This window comes from Lynx canadensis, chromosome A3, assembly GCF_007474595.2.
Source record: "Lynx canadensis isolate LIC74 chromosome A3, mLynCan4.pri.v2, whole genome shotgun sequence".
Classification (NCBI taxonomy): Eukaryota; Metazoa; Chordata; class Mammalia; order Carnivora; family Felidae; genus Lynx; species Lynx canadensis.
The window spans coordinates 131,621,219-131,647,334 of NC_044305.1; the positions used below are offsets into that span (position 1 = coordinate 131,621,219).

At 36.2% G+C, this 26,116-nt stretch overlaps 1 protein-coding gene and 1 non-coding gene across 5 annotated transcripts in view; both read left to right on the plus strand.

The window, feature by feature from the left end:
* ROCK2 (Rho associated coiled-coil containing protein kinase 2) overlaps window positions 1–26,116 on the plus strand; it is a 138,586-nt gene that overhangs the window by 8,553 nt on the left and 103,917 nt on the right. The gene's annotated exons all lie outside the window — the stretch shown is intronic.
* LOC115511316 lies at window positions 16,946–17,049 on the plus strand. Its single transcript, XR_003967988.1, has one exon. It is a non-coding gene; the product is annotated as a U6 spliceosomal RNA (small nuclear RNA).

The window sequence follows — 26,116 nt, forward strand, 5'->3', positions numbered from 1 at the left end:
ATGTTTATTACGTTTGGAATTCTGTTGGAAACTGTGAAATAGGGGTACAAAGATTTTATCAGGAGGTTTGTCTAAGTATTAGAGCTCCCCAAATAATAATTAGAAGCCTTTGTTTATATCTCTGTATGTATTCCTTTTACTTTTAAAAGTTTATTTATTTTGAGAGAGACGGAGAGAGCATGAGCAGGGGAGGGCAGAGAGAGGAGAGAATCGCTAGTAGGTACCTCCTTCAGCACAGAGCTGGACGCAGGGCTCAGTATCACAACCTCGAGATCATGACCTGAGCCTAAATCAAGAGAGATGCTTAACCCACTGAGCCACTCAGGTGCCCCTATATCTTTGTATTCTTGTCTTATCACTGTCTAGTTGGAGAGTGGTGCTTGGGAGAAGAGAGAGGGTAATGATTATAGATTTGGTTTTCATTTGGGTGTCTTGAGTTGTTTTATGGAATACTACTGCAGAACTATACTTAAAAATCCTGTTCTGTGCTAACTTTCAAAAAATATATCTATAAGCTGTTAGTGATAAAGGTTACTGGTGAAGAGAATGTGGATGACTTAGGGCAGCTTACGGCTTTTGAGAAAAAACCCACAAAATAACATTTTCCATTGGCAAGTTAGCCTATTATTTGGAGCTTAATATTTAAATTGTGAAATCATGGTGGCATTTGGGACTCTACTAAAACTGTCTCCTCTTTATCCTTGATTGTAGTTACTCTTCCCTTTCATCTGTACTTTTTTTCTTTAAAAATATGATTGAATCATGGAGATATATGTGTAAATTCTGCAACTGGCTGTCCCAGATGACCCTTGTTCATCTTTTTGGAAAGCATTTGGATCATAATAGTTAGCATTTATTGTGTTTTCTCTCTCTCCCCTCCCCCCTTGCTCACTCTTCCTTTCTGTGTGTGTGTGTGTGTGTGTGTGTGTGTGTGTGTGTATGTGTGTGTGTGAGAGAGAGAGAGAGAGAGAGAGAGAGAGAGAGAGGCAAAAAGGAAATACTGAGATTCATTTTTGGTTCATCTTTGATAATATTTTGGGGGAACGTTTCTCTAATTCCAAGAATGATTTTATGGTTTGTTGCTTCATTTTGGTAAGGTAGGAGTTGTTTGTTCAGGTATCTGAGGTGCTTTATAATTTTTTGTTATAGTTAATTGATGACTTATTCAATATCTGATTTCCTTTATTCTTTAAGAGTTTAGGCTTTTTTAGTTATAAAGCAACTGATAGAAAGTTTCTTTATTTTCAAGAGATGATAGGTTTCGAGTGAATTTTTAACACTTTGTTGTTAGGGGTGGTTTGAAATGCCATGCAGATGAATAGCAGAGCCTCCTCCAGCAGTACCTTAGATGGAAACAGGAGAACAGGGTTGGCATTATCTTAATTACCTGTATGATTATAATAAGGAATGCTTAATATACCAAGTGTTGTCTTTTTTTTTTTTTTTTAATGTTTATTTTTGAGAGATAGAAAGTGCAAGCCAGGGAGAGGCGGGGGTGGAGGGGCTCGCAGAGGATCCAAATTAGGCTCTGTGCTGACAGCAGGGAGCCCGATGTGGGGCCTGAACTCACCAACTGTGAGATCATCACCTGAGCTGAAGTCCGAGGCTTAACCGATTGAGCAACCCAGGCACCCACTAAGTGTTTTCTTATATATTTCCTGGTTTTTGAGTTTACTTAGTGGACAGAATATAAGCTCTTTTAGGACATGTGTCTTTCTTGTCTTCCTGTTGTTGTGCCCTGTAAATATTTGTTGAATGAACAGTTTTCCTTTAAGTAACAGGAGTGATAACCTGTAGAAATATATCCCTGCTTAAAGAAATATTAAAGTATTCCCTAAATAAACATTGTTATGTGTTCCTATCACTTATTTCTTACAATTTATAGGAAAGAGGATAAGTAAACATCTGTATATGCAAAGAGGATAAATTTAAATGGTAGAATTGGAGGTCAAGCAGGAAAAGTGAATAATGATTGGACATTTTCTGGATTGTGGTGAAACAATTTGTTTTGGAAAGGATTTAGCTGATTTTACTCAGTGTATTAGGTGAAGTTAAAGACACTTCGTGTGGGCTGCCTAGCCTTTATCATTTATTATGTTTCTTCTATTTCCCCTAACCCCTAACTTTTCTTCTGGTAAAATATATCCAGTTCCTTCTTATATACCTAGGTGATGCCTGCGTTGAAGCAGTGCTTCATGAGTAAGGGCAGATGAAATGATGGTGAGTGTGTTCACAGTGGGGGGTGCCTGGGTGGCTCAGTCAATTGAGCAACTGACTTCGGGCTCAGGTCAGGTTCTCACAGTTCGTGAGTTCAGGCCCCGTGTCGGGCTCTGTGCTGACAGCTCAGAGCCTGGAGTCTGCTTCGGATTCTGTGTCTCCCTCTCTCTCTGACCCTCCCCTGCTCGTGCTTTGTCTCTGTCTCTCTCAAAAATAGATAAACATTAAAAAAAAAGTTTATTGTTTGTAATAATCCATCCTTCAGTAAACCCAAATGCTTGATTTTTATTGTTCCCTTTGCATTGTATTTAAAACAGCTGTAGAAAAAAAGACAGTGTAGAGTATGGTTTTTCTTCTATGTCTAAAGGTGGCCGTCATTTAGCAAAGGAGAGCAATACACAGTATCTTGCTTGTAGTAAGTCCTTGATTATTGTTGGTTGAATGATAACTACAAGCTGTAGATGTAGTGCAGTTGATAAACGTATTTCAATCTCTTCTTTGCCCTTGGAATAAGCTGTGAAATATAAGTCTGGCAGTTGAGAGTGGTCAGCAGGTGTTGAACATAGGTATCATGTTTACTAGATTTATTAGTTCTTTTTATTGAGGTATGACTTACATAGTTTAAAATTCACTCATTTGTAAGTATACAACGTACTACTGATTTTCAGTAAATTTATAGTGTTGTGCAAACATCACAATCCATTTTCATTAACCCCCCCAAAATTTCCTTGAGCATGTTTACAGTCCGTCCTTACTCCCAGGGAAGTCAGCCACTGATTTGTTTTCTGTGTCTAAGTTTTTCTTTTTTGGAAAGTCCATACAAGTGGAGTCATACAATATGCAGTCATTTATTCTGGCTTCTTCCACTTAGCATAACATTTTTGAAGTTCATCTGTGTTGTAGCATGTATTAGTATTTTGGTCTTTTTTTTTTTAAGTTTATTTATTTTGAGGGAGGGGCAGAGAGAGGAAGCCACCCAGGCGCCCCAGTAATTTGTTCTTTTTAATTGCTGACTAATATTCCATTGTATAGATGTACCATATTTTGTTTATGAATTCACCATATGTGTAGACACGTGTTTTTATTTCTCTTGGCTAGATTTTAATGAGTTGGATTGCTAGGTCATATAGTATGCTTATATATATATATAAACTATATATATAGTTTATGCTTAACTTTTTCCTTTTTTCTTCTTTTATGCTTGACTTTTTTTTTTAAGTTTATTTATTTATTTTGAGAGAGAGAGGGAGCTTGAACAAGCAGGACAGGGGCAGAGAAAGAGGGAGAGAGAGAATCCCTAGCAGGCTCTGCACTGTCAATGCAGAGCCCGATGCAGGGCTCAAACTCCCAAGCTGCCACATCATGCCACGAGCCCAAATCAAGAGTTGGATGCTTAACTGACTGAGCTACCCAGACGCCCCTCTTAATGCTTAAACTCTTAAGCAACTGTACAAAGTGGCTGTACAGTTTTCCATTCCTACCGACAATGTATGAGGGTTCTAGTTTCTCCACATGTTCAGAGAATGCCTGGCATTGCCTATCTTTGTGATAACCAGTAACCATGATAGTGCATTTTATTTACTAATGATAAATGATGCTGAGCACTACTTCATGTGCTTGTTAATTTTGTTTTTTAATTTTTTACCAAGGTATCATGAGTATGGTCTAGTAAAAGGAGTTTCATTTCGCATCCCCCAGACCAATTTCAGTGTTTATAAATAGAAACAAATAGGTATAGATCAGAGCCCTTTATAGGTGGAATTATCCTACTGGCTAGTGTTTCCACCTGAAAGGCCCAATTAATACTCAGCATTTTTTTTTTTTTTTTAAACCTTGTTGTGGTACCTTTTGCTTCCAAGTAATGAATGAGTCTTGCTGAGCTGTATAGGCCCGGATAATGGTAGTGAAGTCTCTACTAGTTGAGTTATTTCTAAGCTACAGATCAAGTTGAAGTACTTCTGACTTAAATGTATGGCCTTTGATTGCTTCTTCATTCTGTTTTGTGCTGATATTTTCTTTTTCTTTTTTTTTTTTTTTTTTGGATTATTTTGAGCATCTTGAGTAAGCTTATAAACTGATTTCTCTCATATTGACCCAACATTCATCTTTATAAACTTTTCTGTTTTACATAAAAACAAAAAATTCTTGGGGATCCTGGGTGGCTCACTTGGTTGAGCACCTGACTTTGGCTCAGGTCATGATCTGACAGTTTGTGAGATTGACCTCCGCTTTGGGCTCTGTGCTGACAACTCAGAGCATGGAGCCTGCTTTGTGTTCTGTGCCTCCCTCTCTCTTCTGCCCCCTCCCCTGCTCATGCTCTGTCTCTCTCTGTCTCTCAAAAACAAATAAACATTAACAAGTAAAAAACAATTCGTACTTTTAATTTTGTAAGTTGATTCCTATGATAGTGTTTTAATTTTTTTTAATTTATTTTATTTTTTACATTTATTTATTTTTGAGAGACAGAGACACAACACAAGTGTGGGAGGGGCAGAGAGAGAAGGAGACACAGAATCCGAAGCAGGTCCAGGCTCTGAGCTGTCAGCACCAAGCCTGATGCGGGACTTGAACTCACTGACTATGAGATCATGACCTGAGCCGGAGTCAGACGCTCAACCGACTGAGCCACCCAGGCTCCCCAGAAAGTGTTTTAAACACTATGTGTTCCACTTCACTATTGGCTTATACTTTCAGTACCCCTCTGATTTAACATACAGATACAAATGTTACTTCTTTTTTGTTCATAGGTGGCATTGGATATTGACTTGTGGGATTAAATAATGAGCAGAGTTTTGGAATTTAACCAAGAGAGTTCTTTTCAGATGTAAAAGGAGCTGCCATATTTGTGCATTCTGTGTCAGGATATGACCCTACAGTTTGCCCTGTATGATTCCTTTAGAGGTTGTACTAAAAGTATGCTTATTGAAATAGAAGTTGTTAGTTTAGATTGTATTTTTTGAGTTTTTATTAAAGATAATTCCAAATGGGACTTTTTTTGAGCAGAAAGGAAAATTTAGGAAAGAATTCTTTTAGTATTTAAGATGCTTTAATTTATTAAGCATGAATTTTTAAAATTTTGATTGTAGTGATAATTATTTTTCTAAAAGGAAAGTGCACTGCCATGAGCTCTGAGGCCTGCAAGATGTAGTGAAATGTGTATATATTGAAACCCTTGCAAAAATATTTCAGGTATTAAATGTGTAAACATCAGTATGATTTTGAAAAATTTTACTGTTTTGGGATAACTTACAGAGTTATAGTTTGTAGTATTTGGAACTTTTATATATATTATATGGCCATATTTTATTGTATTGCATAGTGGATGATGTTCAAGTTGAAGTTGAATGGTTAAAAATGATGTGTTGTGATTGGCCAGTTTGCCTGTGTTGAAAGAGTCAGATTAAAAAAATTTTTTTGTATGAATCATTAGATTTTTTTTAAGGGCCACTAATCGATCATACAATCAGCATATATTGGAATTAGTGAAGATGAGAGGAAAATATGTCCTACTTCTTTTTTTTTAAATTTTTTTAATGTTTATTCATTTTTGAGAGGCAGAGCATGAAGGGGGAAGGGGCAGAGAGAGAGGGAGACACAGAATCTGAAGCAGGCTCCAGGCTCTGAGCTGTCAGCACAGAGCCCAACGCAGGGCTCAAACTCACAAACTGCGAGATCATGACCTGAGCCGAAGTTGGATGCCCAACTGACTGAGCCACCCAGGCACCCCAATATATCAAACTTCTTATTTTCTTTCAGAGAAATTAGATATCAAGTCAGAAATTAGGGAAAGAGTTCATGCAAAATCTAACCATATTGTAGCTATTTTAAATTTCGCAAAATTTGTCTGGAGTTAACAGAACATTTGGAGTCGCTTTTAAGTAACTAAGACATGAACTTTGACTCTTTGTCTTGGCTGGCTTCTCAATGATGATATTTCTCAAAATAAAATCACCAAAATTAATGTGCAGATGAAATAATGATAAACTTCTCTGAACTTTAGATGCATAGCATGATCTTAATTGCATCAACGTGAACAGTGTGTCTTACATTTTTTCAAAAGCAGTTTTAAAGAGCCTTTAATTTAATGCATTGACAAAAATTTTCATACTGGATTAAAATAAAAAGGAAATAGATGTATCTGGAAATTTAAAAACTTAATACCAATACAGTTTATGTCTTGGCCCTTATAGGTCATTTTTTAATTTATATCTGATAAATCCAATAGCTAAGGCAGTGGTTTAAAAATCTTGTTATACATAGCACTCAACTAGAGATCTTTAGAAATATTGATGCCTGGGGTGCCTGGATGGCTCAGTCTGTTGAGCGCCTGACTCCTGATTTTGGTTCAGGTCATGGTCTCGTGGTTTGTGAGTTTAAGCCCCATGTCGAGCTCTGTGCTGACAGTCCAGTGCTTGCTTGGGATTCTCTCTCTCCCTCTCTCTCTACTCCTCCTAGTCTCTCCCCTCTACATTTTTTTTTAACGTTTTTTTATTTATTTTTGAGACAGGGAGAGACAGAGCATGAACAGGGGAGGGTCAGAGAGAGGGAGACACAGAATCTGAAACAGGCTCCAGGCTCTGAGCCGTCAGCACAGAGCCCGACGCGGGGCTTGAACTCACGGACCACGAGATCGTGACCTGAGCCGAAGTCGGACGCTTAACTGACTGAGTACCCCGGGCGCCCCTGTCTCTCCCCCTACAAATGAATAAATAAACTTAAAAAAAATTACTGATGTCTGGCTTCCACCCCCCCCAGACATTCTAATGTAATAGGTATGTAATGTGACCTGGAGATACCAGGAGTTTTAAAAGTTCCACAGGTGATTCTCAAGTGCAGAAAAGAGTGGGAACCACTGAGCTGAGAGGTGCAATATTGAAATTTAAAGATTGGCACAGAGGGCACTTGGGTCCAAAATGTATCTGAGAAAAGGAGAATACTTATTTCTTTTTCTTCCTTATTTTTTGGATAAAGCTAGAAAGTCAGAATTATCTGATGGAAGTCAGAATCACACCCTGAGTACTTGGTAGAAATGGTGTCAGATCCTCTGATTTAGATTGGCCTGTGGTGGGGGCAGGGATTTGCAATTAAAAAGCATCTCAGGTGATTCAGTGCAGGGTAATCTGCAGATCAAAGTTTGAGAAACTTGTAGGTGTTGCTGCTTTTACTGACTTGACAAAACCAAAAACAAATAATCCAGATCTCTTTGGCACACAGAATTGTGTATGTGGAAAAGGCTGGTGAATGGAGGGATGCCAGATTTTCTGAAATATCAAGGGTCATCACATTTTCTGTCTTCTTTTAGGGCTCTGTAGGAGTCAGACCAAGATTTTTCTTTTTCTTATTTTAGAAGGAAATTTAATTGCTTTGCTGAGCTTTTCTGAAGGGAGAATCAGACAAGATAGACCAAATAGAAATGAAAAACAATTTTTATTGTGGTAAAATATACATTGTATAAAATTACAATGTAGGAATGTTATTGCATCATACCCTTTCATGAGAAATGTAGTCTACAGAGACTTATTGATTGGCCTGGAAAATACATAATTTTGATGTTTCACATTTAATAAATGGCAACAGGGAAAATAGTGGCAGCCTGTTTAATCACTGACAGTGATTTTATTCAGAAGGAAAATTTCACTAGAAATGTATGGTCCTTCAGAGCATAGCACCTAAAACAGCATGGTATGTGTATCTGTGAATGTGCCTGTGTTTAAAAATTAGTAAAAGCATACAAAAATTATTTTATGGTCCCTTTAAAAGCAAGCAAAAAATAAAATGCTATAAAATATTCAAAGTCTTTATATTAAACTATTTTGAAATTTCATTTTCAGAGCAGCCTTCAGGTTATTGGTTACATTATGTAACATTCGTGTTAACATGTTCCTGTTTAGATTTTTTTACTGCACATTCTTTGCAGTTATGTCTCTTCACATCATTGAAAATTAGAGAAAACCAGACAATTCATGCATAGTGGATAAGTTGTCCATATTTTTCATTCTCTTCAGCATTCTATATCAGACTTCCTCTTGTGTGTCTATTTTAATTTTGTGGTTAAGGAGTATGTAGGTATTTTAGAAATTTGAAAATTTGCATTTACTGATTTTTGTTATAGTTATAGCTATTAGAGGAATGGCGGTTGTGATTTTTGTTTTTTCTTTTAGTATTTGAAATCTTTAGCAGCTCACTTTTTATAGATTCTATCTTGTAGTTAATAAGATTGTACACTCTGGTGGTCAAGGCAATATTAATATTTATGAGACTATAGAGTGACATATAGTATCTTTAAAGCTCTAAAGATTTGTGGCAGTTTATACTTTAAAATCTGTCCATCCTTTCCAAATTATTAGTGAATAAGATAACTAAAATGTGAGACAAATCTGCAACTGGGTGGTCCTTCTTTCACTGACTAATATACTTCAGTTATCTTTAAAAGTTTGTTATATGTGGGGCACCTGGCTGGCTTACTCAGTGGAGTGGGGGGGCTTTTGATTTCGGGGTTGTTGGTTCCAGCCCCATGTTGGGTGTAGAGATTACTTTAAAATCTTAAAAAAAAATGTTTCCTACATGTGACTGACTTATTAACATTTCATTGGAAGTATTTTTTCAAATTTAGAAACATTTTGCAATCTGGTCATTAGAATCCTAATCTGTAATACCTCAGTGTTGCACACGATGTTCCAACATTTCTAAAAAGTTAGCAAAATGCAGTTTAATTTTAGACTTCATGATTTGTGATATCATGTCCATGCTGAAGCATTCTGAGGCATTAATTCAGTTACAGCTATGGAATATATATTTCATGATTACAACAGTTAAAATTAAAATAGGACTATGTTTTGTTAATGTTTTTGTATTCTGGCTAAACAAGAATTTAGTCATAAAAGCAAGATGTTTACATTATAAAAGAATGAGAAAGCTCACTCAAAGGATTTTGCTGAGTTCTGGAAGACAATTTATGCAAATTTTTTTTTCTGGAAAAGCATATATTTTTGTTAAAAAGGAGAAGCTGTAAAATTCAAAATTTTGAGGGCATTACTGAAAACAGGCTTTCCATATTGAAGACATTTCCAGAATAGAACAAGGGATGATACAAATAAAACTAAATTTAGAACGAATAAAAGGAAACTCTAGTAAAAATTGGCATATGATATTTCCTACAGAGGGAGGCCATAAGTAAGACACTGAATACATTTTTAACAAGTTAATTACTCAATTTTTGGAGGAAAGTTAGTATGAGGGGATTTTTATAACTTTTATCATAGGTAAGTTAATCTTTTAAGATTATATGGAGAATGTAAGTTGCTGGCATAATATTTTACTGTGCTACTTTTTTTTCCTCTTATAAACAGAATCGTCCAGTCTGGTTCAAGTTATAACAAATATGTGAAATGAAAGTGTAAGAATCTGAAAAGTAGCATACTTATTGCAGATAAGTTTTTGTAAGCAAAATTCCATTAAAATAAGTTCATAAAATGGATCCAGTTTAACCTGTATTAATATATGAAAAAACAAATTAATTGTTTTCCTGAAGATTTTTTGTTTGTTTATTTAGGGTAGTAAAGGTGGAAAAAAATGAAGGGAAGTGCCTTGATAATTTTCAAGTGTTTTCTTTAGAAAAAGAAACAGCGGTATATTGGCAAGAACACTGGATTGGGGTCAGAAGAGCTAAGACTGGTATTAATTAATTACATGTTTTATTAATTATCTTCTTGACTATGATAATTTATAAGACTATATCTGTCTTTCTCAAGGAGATGTGAAGATCAAATTCATTGGGAAGCTAATTCTATGTAATAGTGTTCTGTAAACTGTGCCGAACTTAAGCTTTTTTTTTTTTACACACAGATGAACTCTCTGTAAAATAGGCTAAGTTGCATATGTCTGTAACTGTCTTCAGAAAGGTATGTGCAAACAGTCAGTCTCCTGAAGTTAGCCTGTTTTTCCCAAAAATGGTAGCACATTATTTGGCACATGTTAGGTTCTCTAAAGTATCAAATCACTGAATAAAAATTAGCATATTTATTTTTTAATTCACTGAGGATAATTAGTTTCATTGGGTGAATGTTTGCATATATTCATTTTTTGGCTTATTGTATTCCAGGTGTCAATTTTTCTCAGCTAAGGTTTATTCTTTTAGAGTAGGTATGATATTGAACTGTGAAAACAGAGTCTGGTGTTCTTAAGTGATGTTAAATTTCAGAAATCCTAGAATATAACTACTAGGAAGAGTCATGACAAAATTTTTAAACCTTTGCATTATTCACTTGGAAAAGTGTTTTAAATAAGGCTTAAAAGAACATTTGGGTTTTACCAGATGTTTTTTTATCTGTGGCTTGAATTTAGCAACTTTTGGCCTACTTTTAGTGACAAAGTGAGCTTAGGAACAGCTAGCAGAATGGTTTGGAAGATGTAAACTGCAGGTATTATGCCCTATTACCTCTGATACCGATTCTGGTCCGTAAGTATACCAGGGTAATTATAATTTTATCATGTGGGAAAATACATACAAGTAGCATAATAGCATATGTTATCATTCTGTATTGATGGCTACTATAATTAGTAACTGTTTAATTTCCTTGGGTCATGTAATTTTCAAAGCTGATTTTGGGGAGGGTCTGGCTAACAGAGCAGGGTCTTATTACATAAGTCTGTTGTCAACTCTTTGCCAACCTCGTGGAGTAAGAATTTGTATTTCTGTAGGCTAGGAAAAACAATAGCATCTGGGTATAATTAAAATGGATATGGGGAGAAACCTATATGGGAGTAGCTACTGTTATAATGATACATTGTATACTTTCCCTGTTGTGGCATTTATGAATTAGGAAATGAATTTTATCTGCTTCTGCTTTTTTTATATCTCAGTGTTTTTTCTTAGAATAGAGAGACTTCAGCATAGACTGTTTTTAAAAATCTCTGCGTCTAGTGTGGGGCTCAAACTCACAACTTAGAGATGGAGAGTCGCACGCTCCACTGACTGAGCCAGCCAGGCGCCTCTAGCAGGGAAAAGTCCTGATGGGGTTTCTAGCTCACAGATGATGGGCTTTGGGGAAATAGACTTCTGTCTTCAGAGATGTGAAAAGGAAGAGAGTGAGCAGGACCAGAGATAGAGGCAATCATCCTTTTGCCCATGACTTAGTATGCTATGTTCTTTTATTTATACTCTCTGCCTCTGTCTCTAATGGGAATGCTCCCTCTCATTCTCTGCTTACAGAAAACCGCAAAACAAACTTCATTTTTAAAATTGCAAAAGTAATACATGCCTCTTTTATGTATTTATTTAATTTTTTACTTTTTATTTTTTTTTAGATTTTTTAATGTTCATTTTTGGGAGAGAAAGAAAGAGCATGAGCGGAGGAGGGGCAGAGAGAGAGGGAGACATGAAGTGGGCTCCTGGCTTGGAGCTGTCAGCACAGAGCCCGACACGGGGCTTGAACTCATGAGCTGAGAGATCATGACCTGAGCAAAAGTCGGATGCTCACCGACTGAGCCACCCAGGCGCCCCAGTACATGCCTCTTTTAAAAACTAAAATTGCAGAAGTGAATATACAGTATAGTTCTCTCTTAGCTCTTCTCCTTGATCTCAGTCTTCAGAAACAACTACTTAAAAAAATTTTTTTTAATCTTTATTTTTGAGAGGGAGGGAGAGAGAGAGAGAGAGAGAAAGAGAGAGAGAAAGAGAGAGAAAGCAGGGGAGGAACAGAGAGAGAGGGAGAGCCAGAATCTGAAGTTGGCTCCAGGCTCTGAGCTGTCAGTACAGGGCCTGATGCAGGGCTCTAACTCCAATGGTGAGATCATGACCTGAGCCGAAGTCAGCCACTTAACCGAGTGAGCCCCCCGGGCGTCTCTGAAACAACTACTTTAGAACACATCAGTGTGTCACTTTTCTTGTGCCTATAACAGTATAATGGTATTTCATTTTCCTTTTTTTCCTGCATATAAAAAACATGAATACTTAACAGGGGTTTTTTTTTTTTTTGGTAACCAAAATGCAACTATATCATATCTATCATATTTGCTTTTTTTCATTTACTTGGAGAGTAAATCCAATCAGAACCTATAATTCATCCAGTTCTTTTAAGGAGTATTCCATTGTCTGGATTTGCCATAATATTTTTTTATTAAAAAAATTTTTTTAAGTTTATTTATTTAGAGAGAGTGCTCTTAGGGAATCATGAGATCGAGATCATGACCTGAGCTGAAATCAAGAGTTGGACACTTAACCGACTGAGCCACCCAGGTGCTCCTGGATTTGCCATACTTACTTTACTGTTTCACTATTACTAGACATTTAGGTTGGGTTCTTCTATTGTAAACATTGCTGCAGTAACATCACTAAATATTTTTGTGCATATGTGAATATTTCTGTAGATTTCTAGAAATGGAATTGTTAGAGCATGTGCACATTTAAAATTCCAAAATAATCTCAATTGCCTTTTTTAGAAGTAAATTGAACTCTCTCAATAGTAGTGAGAATACACATATTCCCATATCTTTGCTAGTTGAATATCATGAATCTTTTACATTATTTGCCAGGCTCATAGGTGAAAACTCAGTAGCTCCTTTTGTTTTTTAAGATGCATTTCAGTATTTGATTACTAATGAGATCAAGCACTTGTTAGTCATAGTTGTAATTCTTTTTAAAGATCCATCTCAAATATATTTTTTCTGTGAGGTCTTCTCTAATTCTTCTCCCTTTCTCTAACTCCAGGCAATGATTTTCTTTCTCTTCTCTGCCCACATAATATTCTCTGTTGTAAGTTATTAGAATCATCATGTATTATGATTATTTACCTCTTATATACCAGACCATGGGCTCTCATAAGGTTGTGACCATGTAGTATTCATTGTTTTTCTAAATTTTGGATATCAGTTTATTGGAAATTTGGGAACTAAAACTAGTTTTTAGGCAATGGGGCATAAATGTTTTAAAGGTAATTTCTTTTTTTTCCTTTTAGTTTATTTTACATAATAATTGACATACAGCACTGTATAAGTTTAAGGTACACGACGTAATGGCTGGACGTAAATGTAGTTCTGTAGTATCATCTTTATGTCTCTGCCCTGTGTCTATCTAGCACAAAGCCTATATATAGCATTTAGTATTTGTTTAGGAAGCTTTATTAAATGGTTTGTCTGATTCCAACTGGGAGTCTATATGTAAGGTTTGCTGTCTTCTTTTTTGGAGGTGGGGGGAGGGTTGGCTCTTATGGTAATGGTTCTAGGACACCCCTTTGTTTTACAAACGAGGAATTAAGTCTGAAGTCTAAGTCTAATGTCTTATCTGGTTAATGAGATATTTTTATTTCTTTATCATACCCTACGAGGTGTTTTGAAACAGCACAGCTCCAAACAGGGTTACTTATGGTCAAGGACAAATACTGATTTCTACTAAGATAGATGGCAAGCTTTTCTCAATTCTTACGGATTAAGCCTAACCAGTGGGACTTCTGCCTGATAGTCTTGGCTTGTAGCCTTAAGCCAATACAAATTATCCAGACTTCATTTGGCTCCTTCCAAAGAGTTATGAGTCTTATGACACACTAGACATAGACTTTTCTAATTGCTAGCACTGGCTGACTCTTGAGAGGCCTGATGCCTTTTCTTTTAGAGAACTCCTAAAACCTGTCCTCTTAGCCACTTTCCCATGAAGTGATCCCACCAAATCCCGCTTCATGTATTTTCATGTATTGCCCAAGATACAAGTCATTATACACATCTCTTCTCACTCTTGTTCCCTCACCTGTTCTTCCCTTCCTTTTCAAGTGTTTCTCACCCTTGTTCTAAAGTTAAACATAATCACTTGCATCTTCAAATTCTTTGCTGAATGATACTTTAAAAAGAATTTTTTTTTAATGTTTATTTTTGAGACAGACACAGAGCTTGAGCGGGGCAGGGGCAGAGGCAGAGAGAGAGGGAGACACAGAATCAGGAGCAGGCTCCAGGCTCCGAGCTGTCAGCACAGAGCCCGATGCAGGACTCAAACCCACGAACCGTGAGATCATGACCTGAGCCAAAGTCGGACGCCCAAGTGACTCAACCACCCAGGCGCCCCAACACCTGTCTTCTTCTTAAGGGAGAGCCTTCTCTAGTGGAACTTGTACCTTCTTTTATTCTCTACAGATCCCAGTTAGGAAAGGATAGGAGGTGGTTTCCTTTTTATCTTGTGCTACAAGGTAGTACCTTGTAGCAACAAGAAGGTAATACCTTCTTGTTAAAATTGCCGTTGTTGAGTCTCATGTAGTTGGGGTATACTGTCGTTGGGGTCTCTGCTTGCTCATTGAAGACACAGACTTCTGACTCAGTCTTCCTTTCCGTGCAGGGCTGCACCACCATTCTAGGTGAATCAGTGTTTATGTGAATAGAATACCCAGGAACCTGGCTTCACAGTTTTCTCATCTTCAGTGGAGCTCTTCACTTAACTCATTTACTTACTCTCATGAAGCTACTCTGGACCTTACCATTACCTGAAATCAGTTTTACCTTTGAGATCATTAATTGAAACATCCTGCTCCTGAGCTCTTACCCTTTTATTAAACGTATTCATTGATGCTTTTGAGATAATAAGCAGGTAAGAATCCATTGGCCATTACTTCAGACCTCTTGCCAGGATTCTCAGTTTCCTTGCCCTGTTGAATTTCTGTCATATGCGTCTGCACCTAGATTTTGGATTAGTTTGTTTCTTTGGCCTGCATAAAAGGTTATTTGTTGAGCTCTGATGGAGAAAAAAATTACGACGCAGATTGGTGGTTCTGTGAATTTGTGGTCTCTGTTTCTTGTAAGAGCTGTCAGGGTGGCAGAGCAATTGTGTCATTCTCCGTAGGGTCTGTTTTAAACATTCTTTTCTTTCTTTGAACAAAGTATGCTCTACAGATGGTCTTCTCCCTGCATGAGAAAATAGAAGCCATCAAAGGAGATCTCTTAAGTTTCCTGTTACTTGACTCACGAGTTTATCTCCTCTGTACCATTTGTTCTTCCTTTTCCTTCTGTTACAGAGGATGAGGTGTCTGTCATTCTGTCTCAGGCTGGTTCTCCAACTGTGTTTGGATCTCACTCTCTCCTTCCGTTGCTTGATTCTCTTTGTCTTTCATCTTTCTTTTAATTTGGATTCTTTTTCATTTGGCTGAACTTGTTCAAATGTGTCACCTAAAACAAAAAAAACAAATGACCCCTAGAAAGAAATCTCGATTCTTTCTACCTTTTGCCCCTTCCCCTCAGCAAAACAAACTCTGCCGTCTCACTTTCTGGTCACTCCTTGGTCTGCTATAATCTCCCTCCCATCCTCTCCCGTCACTAACACTGCTCACTGCAAGATCATGCTGATTTCCTTGCTGCGAACACCGTCATTTTTATCAGATGTTCAGAAGTACTTGACGTTTCTCAAATTGCCCTCTCCTCTTGGCTTTGACGATATTACTCAGAGCATCTTCAGCTGTTTCTCTCAGGCTTTGCTTTCTCTTCCACTGCTAAAATGGCAGCTTATTATTTTTTTACTCATTCTTTGACTTCTTAAGCTTGTGTCTGTTTTGGGGACTCTATCATTTATATGTTGATAATTTCTGTTTTTCCATCTGAAAGCTTACCTCTGAGCTTTAGGTCCTACATCAGCTAGGCATCTCCCCTTGGTTATACCAGAGGTACTTCAAGATCAACATATATCTACAATATTATTTTTCCCCCTTTGCTTTCAGATCTCCTTCATTTCCTGTGATCTTAGACTCAGTAATGCCACTATCCATCTAGCTTGGATCAAGCCAGGAATCTGGCTATTTGGGTATGTCATCCTTGACCTCCCATTCAGTAAGTCCCCAAATCCTGTCAGTGTTGCCTCCAACATGTGATTTACTTCTCTCCCATCTGACTGTTACTTTCCCACTTCAAGTGACCATCATATTTTTCTTAGGTTGTTATGATATTCTCTTCCCCATTATTCTTTCTTAGCTTTCTATCCATTTTCTACTCTCCCACCAAACTACTTCTTATAAGATGCAGATCTAGTCATATTATTCCAAAATTCAGAGTACTTAAATAACTAATTTCCTATTTATTCAGGGAAAAGTTCAAAATGCTAATAGTTTCTTCAAGAGTAATAACCTGAGTTTTGACTTTTCCAACCATATCTCTTGTAACTTCTCTTCTTTCTCCCAAATTTTATCCATATTAATAACTTCATTTGAAGCTGCTTTCTTCTCATTTCCAAGGTTTTTTTTTTTGTTTGTTTATTTTTTGTTTTTTGTTTTTTAAACATGTAGATCTCTGCCTGGAATGAAAGTACTAACCCCAAATATTACTAATATGCAGTATGTGGAAATACTTCTGCCTCATTGTCCTTAGTTTGGTTTGAACTCAGATTTTGGATGGAGAAGACAAATATGTATTTACAATGATATTTTTTAGAAACTGACCTAGTTATGTATTTAATTATAACGGCTGGTTGGTTTATAGAAATCAAAAAGAGGATTTCCTTACAGGAGCGTTCCAAGTAGGGGTTGCCAGTGTGAACTCATGCTTCTTGTGAGATATCTGTTATGAGAAGTGCATATAAAATATAGCTAATGGAAAATGGTAATATAAATGCTGTACATAAAATTTTCTTTAAACTATAGAAGATAGATATTTTAAATTCTTAATGATAGGTACTTGAAACAGCACATTGAATACAGGGTCTTTTATGATATATCATTAAAAGTTATTGTGATGATACTGTTAGCAAGACATGTAGTTCTCTTGCTTGCTTTCGGCAGCATGCATACTAAAATTGGAACAATACAGAGATGATTAACGTGGACCCCGCACAAGGATAACAAGCAGATTCGGGAAGCACTCCGTACTTTATCACTATATTGTACACCTGAAACTAATATAACAGTGTATGTTAATTCTACTGGAAATAAAAAAAGAGACATGTAGTTCTTACCATGTGCCAGGCACTGTTCTGAAGTGCTTTATTAATTTGTTAGATTTCTGTTTCATTTTCTAGTCACATCAAAATGACATGTTCTTTAAAAATATTCTTTCTTTAGAAATACTTAGTTTCAAACATTTAAAAAATATTATGACCTTCTAAGTAGAACAGTTACTTGCCCATTTTTTGCAAACATAATGAAAAATGTGTTACCTGTCTGTGCTAAAGTCGTATTAAAGTCAGAAAGTCTGAGTAGCCTATATCCATTAGTATAATCTCATCAATTCTATGAGTAAAGGTTTTATTTATTCCGTAGTGAAAAGATTTAATGTTTTAACATTTTTGTGTGTTGTCTCACTTGATGTGACAATCTGTGAAATACGTAGGGCAGATATTATTCTTCCTGTTTTCGTGAATGAGGACACTGAGGTTTGGAGAGGCTAAATAATTTGCTCAAAGAAATACAGCTAATAAATGGAAGAGCTATGAAAGGATCTGTGCTGTTAGAGTTCTAAGGTAGTGTCCTTTTCTCTTCTCATTATTATGCTTATTTTCTAAAGTACAAACTTGAAACTCTGTATAAGAAATTGGTAGCTGTTAGTTTTGGACAAGCTGGATGGTTATTTTAGAAAAGTAATTAATATAAAATGTTCTAACATTAAAAGGATTTCAGATTTTAGAGTATTTTTTAATTTTTTTTTTCAACGTTTTTATTTATTTTTGGGACAGAGAGAGACAGAGCATGAACGGGGGAGGGGCAGAGAGAGAGGGAGACACAGAATCGGAAACAGGCTCCAGGCTCCGAGCTGTCAGCCCAGAGCCTGACGCGGGGCTCGAACTCACGGACCACGAGATCGTGACCTGGCTGAAGTCGGACGCTTAACCGACTGCGCCACCCAGGCGCCCCTTAGAGTATTTTTAAAATCAGTGATGGTTCAACTTTTTCTCCCCCACATCTTCTTAGGTTTAGGTTGAGCCTCTCCAAAAGTAAGTTGTGGGTTTTTCATTGTTTTTAATTAATTAATCTTTTTAATGTCTCCAAGTAGAGAGAATAATTAATTCTGTATGGTCTACCCTTACTGGAGATCTACAGTATGATGGATAGTTCAAGAACAGTACATTATCTAATAATCCCTTCTTGTTTGTAAGTCTTTCAAGGGCTTGTGTGGAACATTTGAAGATGGACATGTATGGAATTCTGCAAATTAATCAATCTTACGATGATGAACCTGCAATCTGAATCCTAGACTTTCGTGTATCTAGTTTTCTCTTCTTTTTGGCATGGCTTTGGCCTGTCCCCCCCCCCCCCCCCGCCCCCACTGCTGGTGATAGGCAGTATTATATCCCAAATTATTGAAAAGGATTACTATAAGGAGAGCTGCTCTTATTCTTTCTTTCAGACTGGTTTGCTGTCAGACTGCAGGGTAGCCAAGCGGCTCATGTAAATTGTGACATCTTCAGTTCTTCTCTTCTAGGTCTGGCTGGATAAAAGGAAATTGGTAATCATGTCTCTTAAAGTAAAAGGAGATGATGGAAATGTCTGTCTTTTTTTATGTTTGGATAGCAGAATTAGGGAGAGGTTGGTGATGATGAGCAAGGACTTACAGTATCTTTAAAGCCCACTAGTGTTTGTTAGTGTAGAAACTGTTCGCTGATCATTCAGTGGAACATGCAACTCTTGAAATCAGAGTTTGAGCCCCACATTGGGTGTAGAGATTATTTAACAATAAAATCTTAAAACAATATTTCATACCCATTAGAGAACAACTCTTCATTCCCTCCCCCCCCCCCCCCCCCCCCAGCCCCTGGCAACCACCCTTCTACTCTCAATGAATTTCACTACTCTAGGTACCTTATATAAGTGGAATTGTGTAGTATTTGTCTTACAGTATTTGTCAAAAGGCTCATTTCACTTAGCATAATGCCCTCAAGGTTCATTCATCCATGTTGTAGCATATGCTAGAATTTCCTTCTTTTTCAAGTCTGGGTAACATGTCATTGTATGTATACCAATTTTGTTTATCCATTTATTTGTAGATGGACACAGGTTCCTCCCACCTTTTGGCTATCGTGAATCATGTTGCTATGAACACAGGTGCACTGTATTGGAGACAGAATTTCAGGTCTTTTCAGAATATATCCAGAAGTGGAATTGCTGGATCATATGATAATCCTATTTTTAATTTTTGAGGAACTACCAGACTTTTCCATAGTGGCTGCGCCATTTCACATTCCCATCAGTAATGCACAGGGATTGGGATCTCTCCACATCCTTGTCAACACTTGTCATTTTAAGGTGTTTTTTGTTTGTTTGTTTTTGTTTTTTGTTTTTTTGTAGTAGCCATCCTAATAAGTATGAAGTTCTTCTCATTTATATTTATTTTTCTTCTGTTTGTAGGCTTAAATTGTTCTTTCTCAGGTTTTTCCTCAGGAAGCCTAAATTGTTGAATTTAGATCTTTTCTTTTCCTAAATTTGCATTTTTTGGTATAAATTTCTCTTAAATACTGCTTTTGCTGCCACCCACACATTTTGAGAAATTGTAATTTTATTTTTATTTAGTGGCACCTTAATTTTTGAAAGGTATTTTTGCTGTATATAGTATCCTAACTTGCTAGTTTTGTTTTACTTTTGGTACTTTAAATATATCCCTCCACTGTCTTATGACTTGTGTTATTCCTTTGTTCATAATTTTTTTTTTCTGAGTTTCTTTTTCTGACTGGTTTTAGTCAGTTTCATTATGATATGCCTTGTTTTCTTTGTGTTTCTTGTTTTTGGCTTTGTTTGAGCCTCTATCTGTATAGTTTTAGTTTTTACCAGTTGTAGAGAATTTCTAGCCCTATTCACATGTGTTTTTCTCTTCTTTTTCCCTCTCTGGTGACTTCCAATTGTATGTATATTAGGTTACTTCATGTTGGCCCACAACTTACTGATACCCACTTATTTTGGTCTTTTTTTCCCCCTCTGGGTTTCATTATGGATAATTTCTGTTGTCATGTCTTCAAGTTCTGTTGTCTTTTCTTCTGCAGTTTCTAGTCTCCTGGTAACACCATCCAATGTATTTTTTCATCTCACACATAACATTTTTATCTCTCTAGATTTTTTTATTTGGGTCCTTTTTTATGTATCAAATGTCTCTAACATTTTCAGTGTTTTCTAAATCTCTTTATTTATTGTGGTAAATGTATGTAACGTGAAGTTTACCATACTTGAGTATACAGTTCAGTGACACTAGTATTATGTTCACAATATTGTGTAACCATCACCACAAACGATTTTTTTTAAAGCGGTTTTTGTTGCTGTGTGTGATTGACCACACGAGTAGTTTTGGCTTACAGAATGTGAACAAAAGGGGTTTGTGAGTAGCGTCGAGGCAAAGTCCTTATGGGGAGCTTGTATCCTTTTCTTGTCATCTCTTTAATGGCTGGTGTCGGTGCTCTTATCCGTCATCAGGAGGTGGAAGCAGTGTATTCGTGTTGATGGCAACAAAGCTGAGGAGCCGTATTTCTGATGATCATGGGAGCTACTGTATCCACGCTTAACTTTCTTTTCTTTTCTTTCTTTCTTTCTTTCTTTTTTTTTTTTTTTTTGTTGAATGGTACAAATGGCCTTTATTGTTTGTAATGGGAAGTGAAAGAGAGGAGGGGATATGACGGCTTCAGCTTCTGGGGCAGTTCCAAAGATTACCTCACTGTCCTTCGAAAGGACCCTTAACTGTTTTAAAGCAGACATAAAGGCACTAAGGGGCATTTTCTGTCACTTGCAGCTGACCCCAGTTCAAACTGATACTTAAAAATTACCATCATTTCTTTTATATTGTCAAAGAGGTAGGTTTTTAGAAATAGGTAGCAAAGGGCAACTTGTTTTTTTAATGGCTTTAAAAAATTGATAGTTACCCTTCATTAGAATTCCTTTTATGTATGTGCTTGTGTTTTACAGACATTTTATTTCTTTCATGTCTTTTTCATCACAGTCCTGCAGTGTTGGATTATTGTCTCTGTTTATTGATGCTATTGAGGTTTAGAGAAAGAAGTTATGTAACTTGGCAGTAGTGATGGAGTTCATATTCCCTTTCAAATCTGACTCCAAATCACACTTTTTTCACTAAGCGGTACCTTTTCTAATGCCTCTCTTTTACATCTTTATTTCTGAGACACCTCTGGTTGGTAAATTAATCTAGGAGGTACCCTGTGCAAGTGACTAATTGTTTCAGGTCACTTATTTCTTTTGCTTATTAGTGAAGAATGAGAAGTTAAAGTAAACCTCCCTGAATCTACAAAGTTGAAAATCACTGTAAACCCTAGACTAGTAGTAATTCAGTCTTAAAGGTTTCTATCACACATGATGGTTAATTCTGAAGGCCTCAACCTAGCCTTTGTTTAAGTCTTTCAACTATGCTAGTGTCTTCATCAGTTAAAGTTTAGTTTTAGGTATGGTTAGCTTTAAATTACTGCACCTATGATCTGAGGAAAACAGGTTGAATCTTCTAGTCTATCCTAAGTTTCTAATTCATTGGGAAATTAAAAAAAAATTTTTTTTAACATTTATTTATTTTTGAGAGACAGAGACAGACCATGAGCAGGAGAGGGTCAGAGAGAGAAGGAGATACAGAACCTAAAGCAGGCTCCAGGTTCTGAGCAAGCTGTCAGCACAGAGCCCGATGTGGGGCTTGAACCCACGAACCGTGAGATCATGACCTGAGACAAAGTTGGATGCTCAACCAACTGAGCCACCCTGGTGCCCCAGAGAAATTTTGATGCATTTTTGGTTTTCATTCTTACTACAGTATTTTGTTATTATATAATAGTATTCATAGGACAAACACATCACATCCTAGGAGCTAAGAGTGCCAAGAACTACTTGAGATATATGATCATATAAAACATTTACTTCTTAAAGAAATTTAATTTTTGTAATCTGTTATGACAAAATATTTTTAAAGCCTGGGTGTTCCAGAACCTGTTTAACCTGTTATCTCTTAAGTGCAATGAAGACTGATTGCATACCTGAAAAAGAAATTCACTGATGGAAGAGACAGATGCCAGAACTATTGAGAATAAGTCCTTGTTTGTGTAACCTTTTAGTTTGTTGGGTCTTTCCTTTTTTTGGAGTACAGGAAATTAAACGCTATGGAAGAATTGGCATTCCCAGCTGGTCACATGTTCACTGTGCTATAGAATTTCTTAATGCTACATTTATAATTTTACAAATCCGACATGATTTTTCTCTTTAGTAATTGACAAAGTGTAGATTTAAGTTTAACAAAGAAAATAATTTAAAATTGGTAATACTCTATATATAAATGTATAATTCTGAATGTTCTTCAGCTGTGAAGATCTACTAACCATTATCTTCTCTTCCACTAACCTCTGTTAATTGGATACATGTAGTATTTTTTTTTCTTTTTTTTCTTTCCCAGTACTTAACCTACTTTTTCAGTTCCTCAAGTTTGAGTGCTACCAGTTGAGAGTAGTCTTACTGAATGGTTCTTTTCTCTCTCTCTCTCTTTCTCTTTTGTTATAGTTGACACACAATGTTACATTAGTTTCAGGTGTAAAACAGAGTGGTTCGACAACCCATTCTATACACTTCGCAGGGCCCACCATGATGAGTGTGGTTACCATCTGTCACCAAAGTTGTTACAGTATTGTCTATATTTCCTACGGTGTATTTTTTTTTTTTTTTTAATCCCTGTGACTTAACTTATTTTATAACTGGAAGTTTGTACCTCTTAATCCCTTTTAAGAGAGCTTTCTTACAATGCGTCTAAACACGCCTCTGGCCAATGTGGTAGCCATTAGCTACAAGTGGCTAAGTTATAAACTATTAAACTAATTCAGTTCCTCAGTTGCAATAGCCTTATTTCCAGTGTTGGGTAGTCACATGTGGCTGGGGGCTACCATATGGGACAGCACACAGAGAGAACATCTTTTGAGTATCTGAAATGCAGCTAATCGGATTGTGTGTGACCTGAAGAAGGTACCCAATGTGATTTTTATTATTTTAGTTATGTCGTTTAGTAATGTAATTATTAGTCTTAATTTCTAGCAGAGGTCGTTTGGAAAAGTAAGGTCTTTCATATCTCTCAAGCCTTTCTTACCAGTCTACATTTCGATGAAACTTTTCTCACTTTATTTGCAGGAAATTTTCAGTGTCATTATACAGTGTTGCTTAGTTAACAGATAAATAGGATTTGCTCCTTTTAAATGGCTTGCCAGAAAAAATTATGGTTGTTTTTTTAGATGTTTATTATATTCCTGATTATAGGAGTAATATATGGTTATTATGGAAAATTAGAACATGTAAAGAGTAAACAATAAAACCTTATAACCACCCAAAGATAATTACTCCTACCATTTTCAGGTTTTGTTTTTGTTTTTGTTTTTTTGCTATTTTCCTAATTTTAATTTTGTCTTTAATATGGTAGCATAAGGATTTTCCTATGATACTGTTAATTTTTTTCTTAAACTTTTAAACAAGTGTACTACAATACTGAATTAAGTGGTTTCCATCATAATTTGCTTGACCGTGCCCGTTGTTGGACATCATGTTCTGTGTAATAGTGCTCTTTGTTTTGTAGCACTGATTACAAGGGTATGTTCTATAACTTGAATATAATCCTTTAAATTTTTTTTTTACGCTTTATAATGTGTATTTGGTTTAAGTTTATGTCTTCTACTAGAGTATAAACCACTTGAATTTAAGGACTGTGTCTTGATTACCTTAGATCTTTTTTGCAGTAAGACAGGATATAAATAAAGTTATTTTAGTTACATTTGTATTTCCAATTTATAGCACTGTGCTTGGCATGTAGTCACTCATTTATGTTTGATGAATTGAATTTAGGTAAGTGGCTCATCCCTTCTCATAGATTTTTGCCTGTAGCTAAGAATATGTATGAAATTTTAATAAAAGAATAATTCAGTTTTTTGGACACATTCCTTGCCTTTAGGGACTGTAGTCTCATTTGTAATTGTTTTCCTTTTTTTCACAGCTCTTTTCATGGGAGAAAGTTTTTGGTTATGCCATTTAAGGAGATGAATAATTTTTCAAGGAATTCATATTTGAGCATATTTGCCTGGCTGTATCACTGCCACAATATGGTTTAGCTATTTGAAGAACATCTTTAGTAGCAAACACATAACAGTGAATCATGGGTGCTGAGATACTGGCCAAATTTAATTATATAGCTTTGTAACTTTTATAAGTTGATTTCAACCGTGTTCTAATAAAAGGAAACATGAAAAGCAAAATTAACGATATGTATAGTTAATATTTTGTTTTTTAAACTTACTGGATTTGATGATATAAAATGTCGAGGATATGAGTCCTTATTTTATGCATGAATATAGTGTGCTATATTTTGAAAATTATATTAGTGCCAGCAAATGTAGTCCTTAACCATTCATATGATATTTTAAATAGTACTGTTTCGTAAAAAGCCAGTATATGCAAAGTCTGAATCAAATTCCTTTATAGAACATGTAGACAAAACACATAGTCAAAATTGGTATAAAGAGAGCAGCAAATCCAAAGGCATTTGTGGTAATTACTACATTGAATGATGAGGAGAGCATCATTGTTATTCTGAAATGCAAATTATTGACTAGATAGTTTTTTCAGAATGTATTTTAGTCAACAGTATACCCTTTTCATATTTATACATTAATACATTTAAGTCTACTTCATTCTTCTTAATATCTCTACAGTATTCCGTTAGATGTATTTTTTTTTTTTTTAAAGTAGGCTTCATCCCCAGCACAGAACTGAACTCAGGGCTTGATCTCACAACCGTGAGATCAAGGCCAGATCAAGGCCTGAGCTGAGATCGAGAGTTGGACTCTTAACTGACTGAGCCACCCCATCACCCCTCCATTGGCTGTATTAAAAAATTTATTTTAATGTTTATTTATTTTTGAGAGAGAGAGAGAGAGCACAAGGGGAGAGGAGCAGAGAGAGAGGGAGACACAAAATCTGAAGCAGGCTCCAGCCTCCAAGCTGTCAGCACAGAGCCCAGTGTGGGGCTCGAACTCACAAACCGCGAGATCATGACCTCAGCTGAAGTTGGGAGCTTAACCAACTGAGCCACCCAGTTGCCCCCCTCCATTGGATGTATTTTAAATTATTTATCCATTACCTGTACTGAAGGAGTTTTGAGTCATTTTAATTACTTCTAGGTATCAAAAGATATTCTTACAAATACATATTTATGTATTTATGCAGGTAGTAGGAAAAAGCTAGAATTTATTTTTGTTATTTCACACATTTCAATTAGTGTTATATAACCTTACAATAAGAACAAAATAAAATTTATTATTATAATGAAAAACTTCCTTTAAAAACTTGGTTAAGTATTTGAGGGAAAAAAATGAGAGTATTTTCTCACTTTGTAATATGCACCAAAATAAACTCCAAATAGTCAAAGGGGATAAAGGCAAAATGAAAAACCATAAACAATTGGGCACGTGGCTGGCCTCAGTCAGGCATGTAACCCCTCATCTCAGGGTCATGAGTTCCAGTCCCACGTTGGGCATAGAGCTTACTTTAAAAATAAAATTTAAATAAAGAGCTGTTATCTTAAAAAAAACATAAACAAAATGATTCTGTGTACATGCCCATTTGATTTAAACATAATTGATAAGAAAGCATCTATAGAGAAAAAAAGTTTTTATTTGCTGAAAATGAACAAAACTAAAAAGAGTTAAAAGATAACAAACTGAGAAAAAACAAATGACTAAAAAGGCAGAACATGCACTGATATTCTTAATATAAAGAACTTCTAGGGGCACCTGGGTGGCTTGTGGGTTAAGCATCTGACTCTTGGTATTGGCTTAGGTCATGATCTCATGGTTCCTGAGGTCAAGCTCAAGTTAGACTCTGTGCTTACAGCATGGAGCCTGCTTAGGATTCTCTCTCCCCCTCTCTCTCCCTCCCTCCCTCCCCCCCATCCCTCCCTCCCTCCCTCTCTCTCTATCCCTCCCCTGTGCTCATATGCGCTC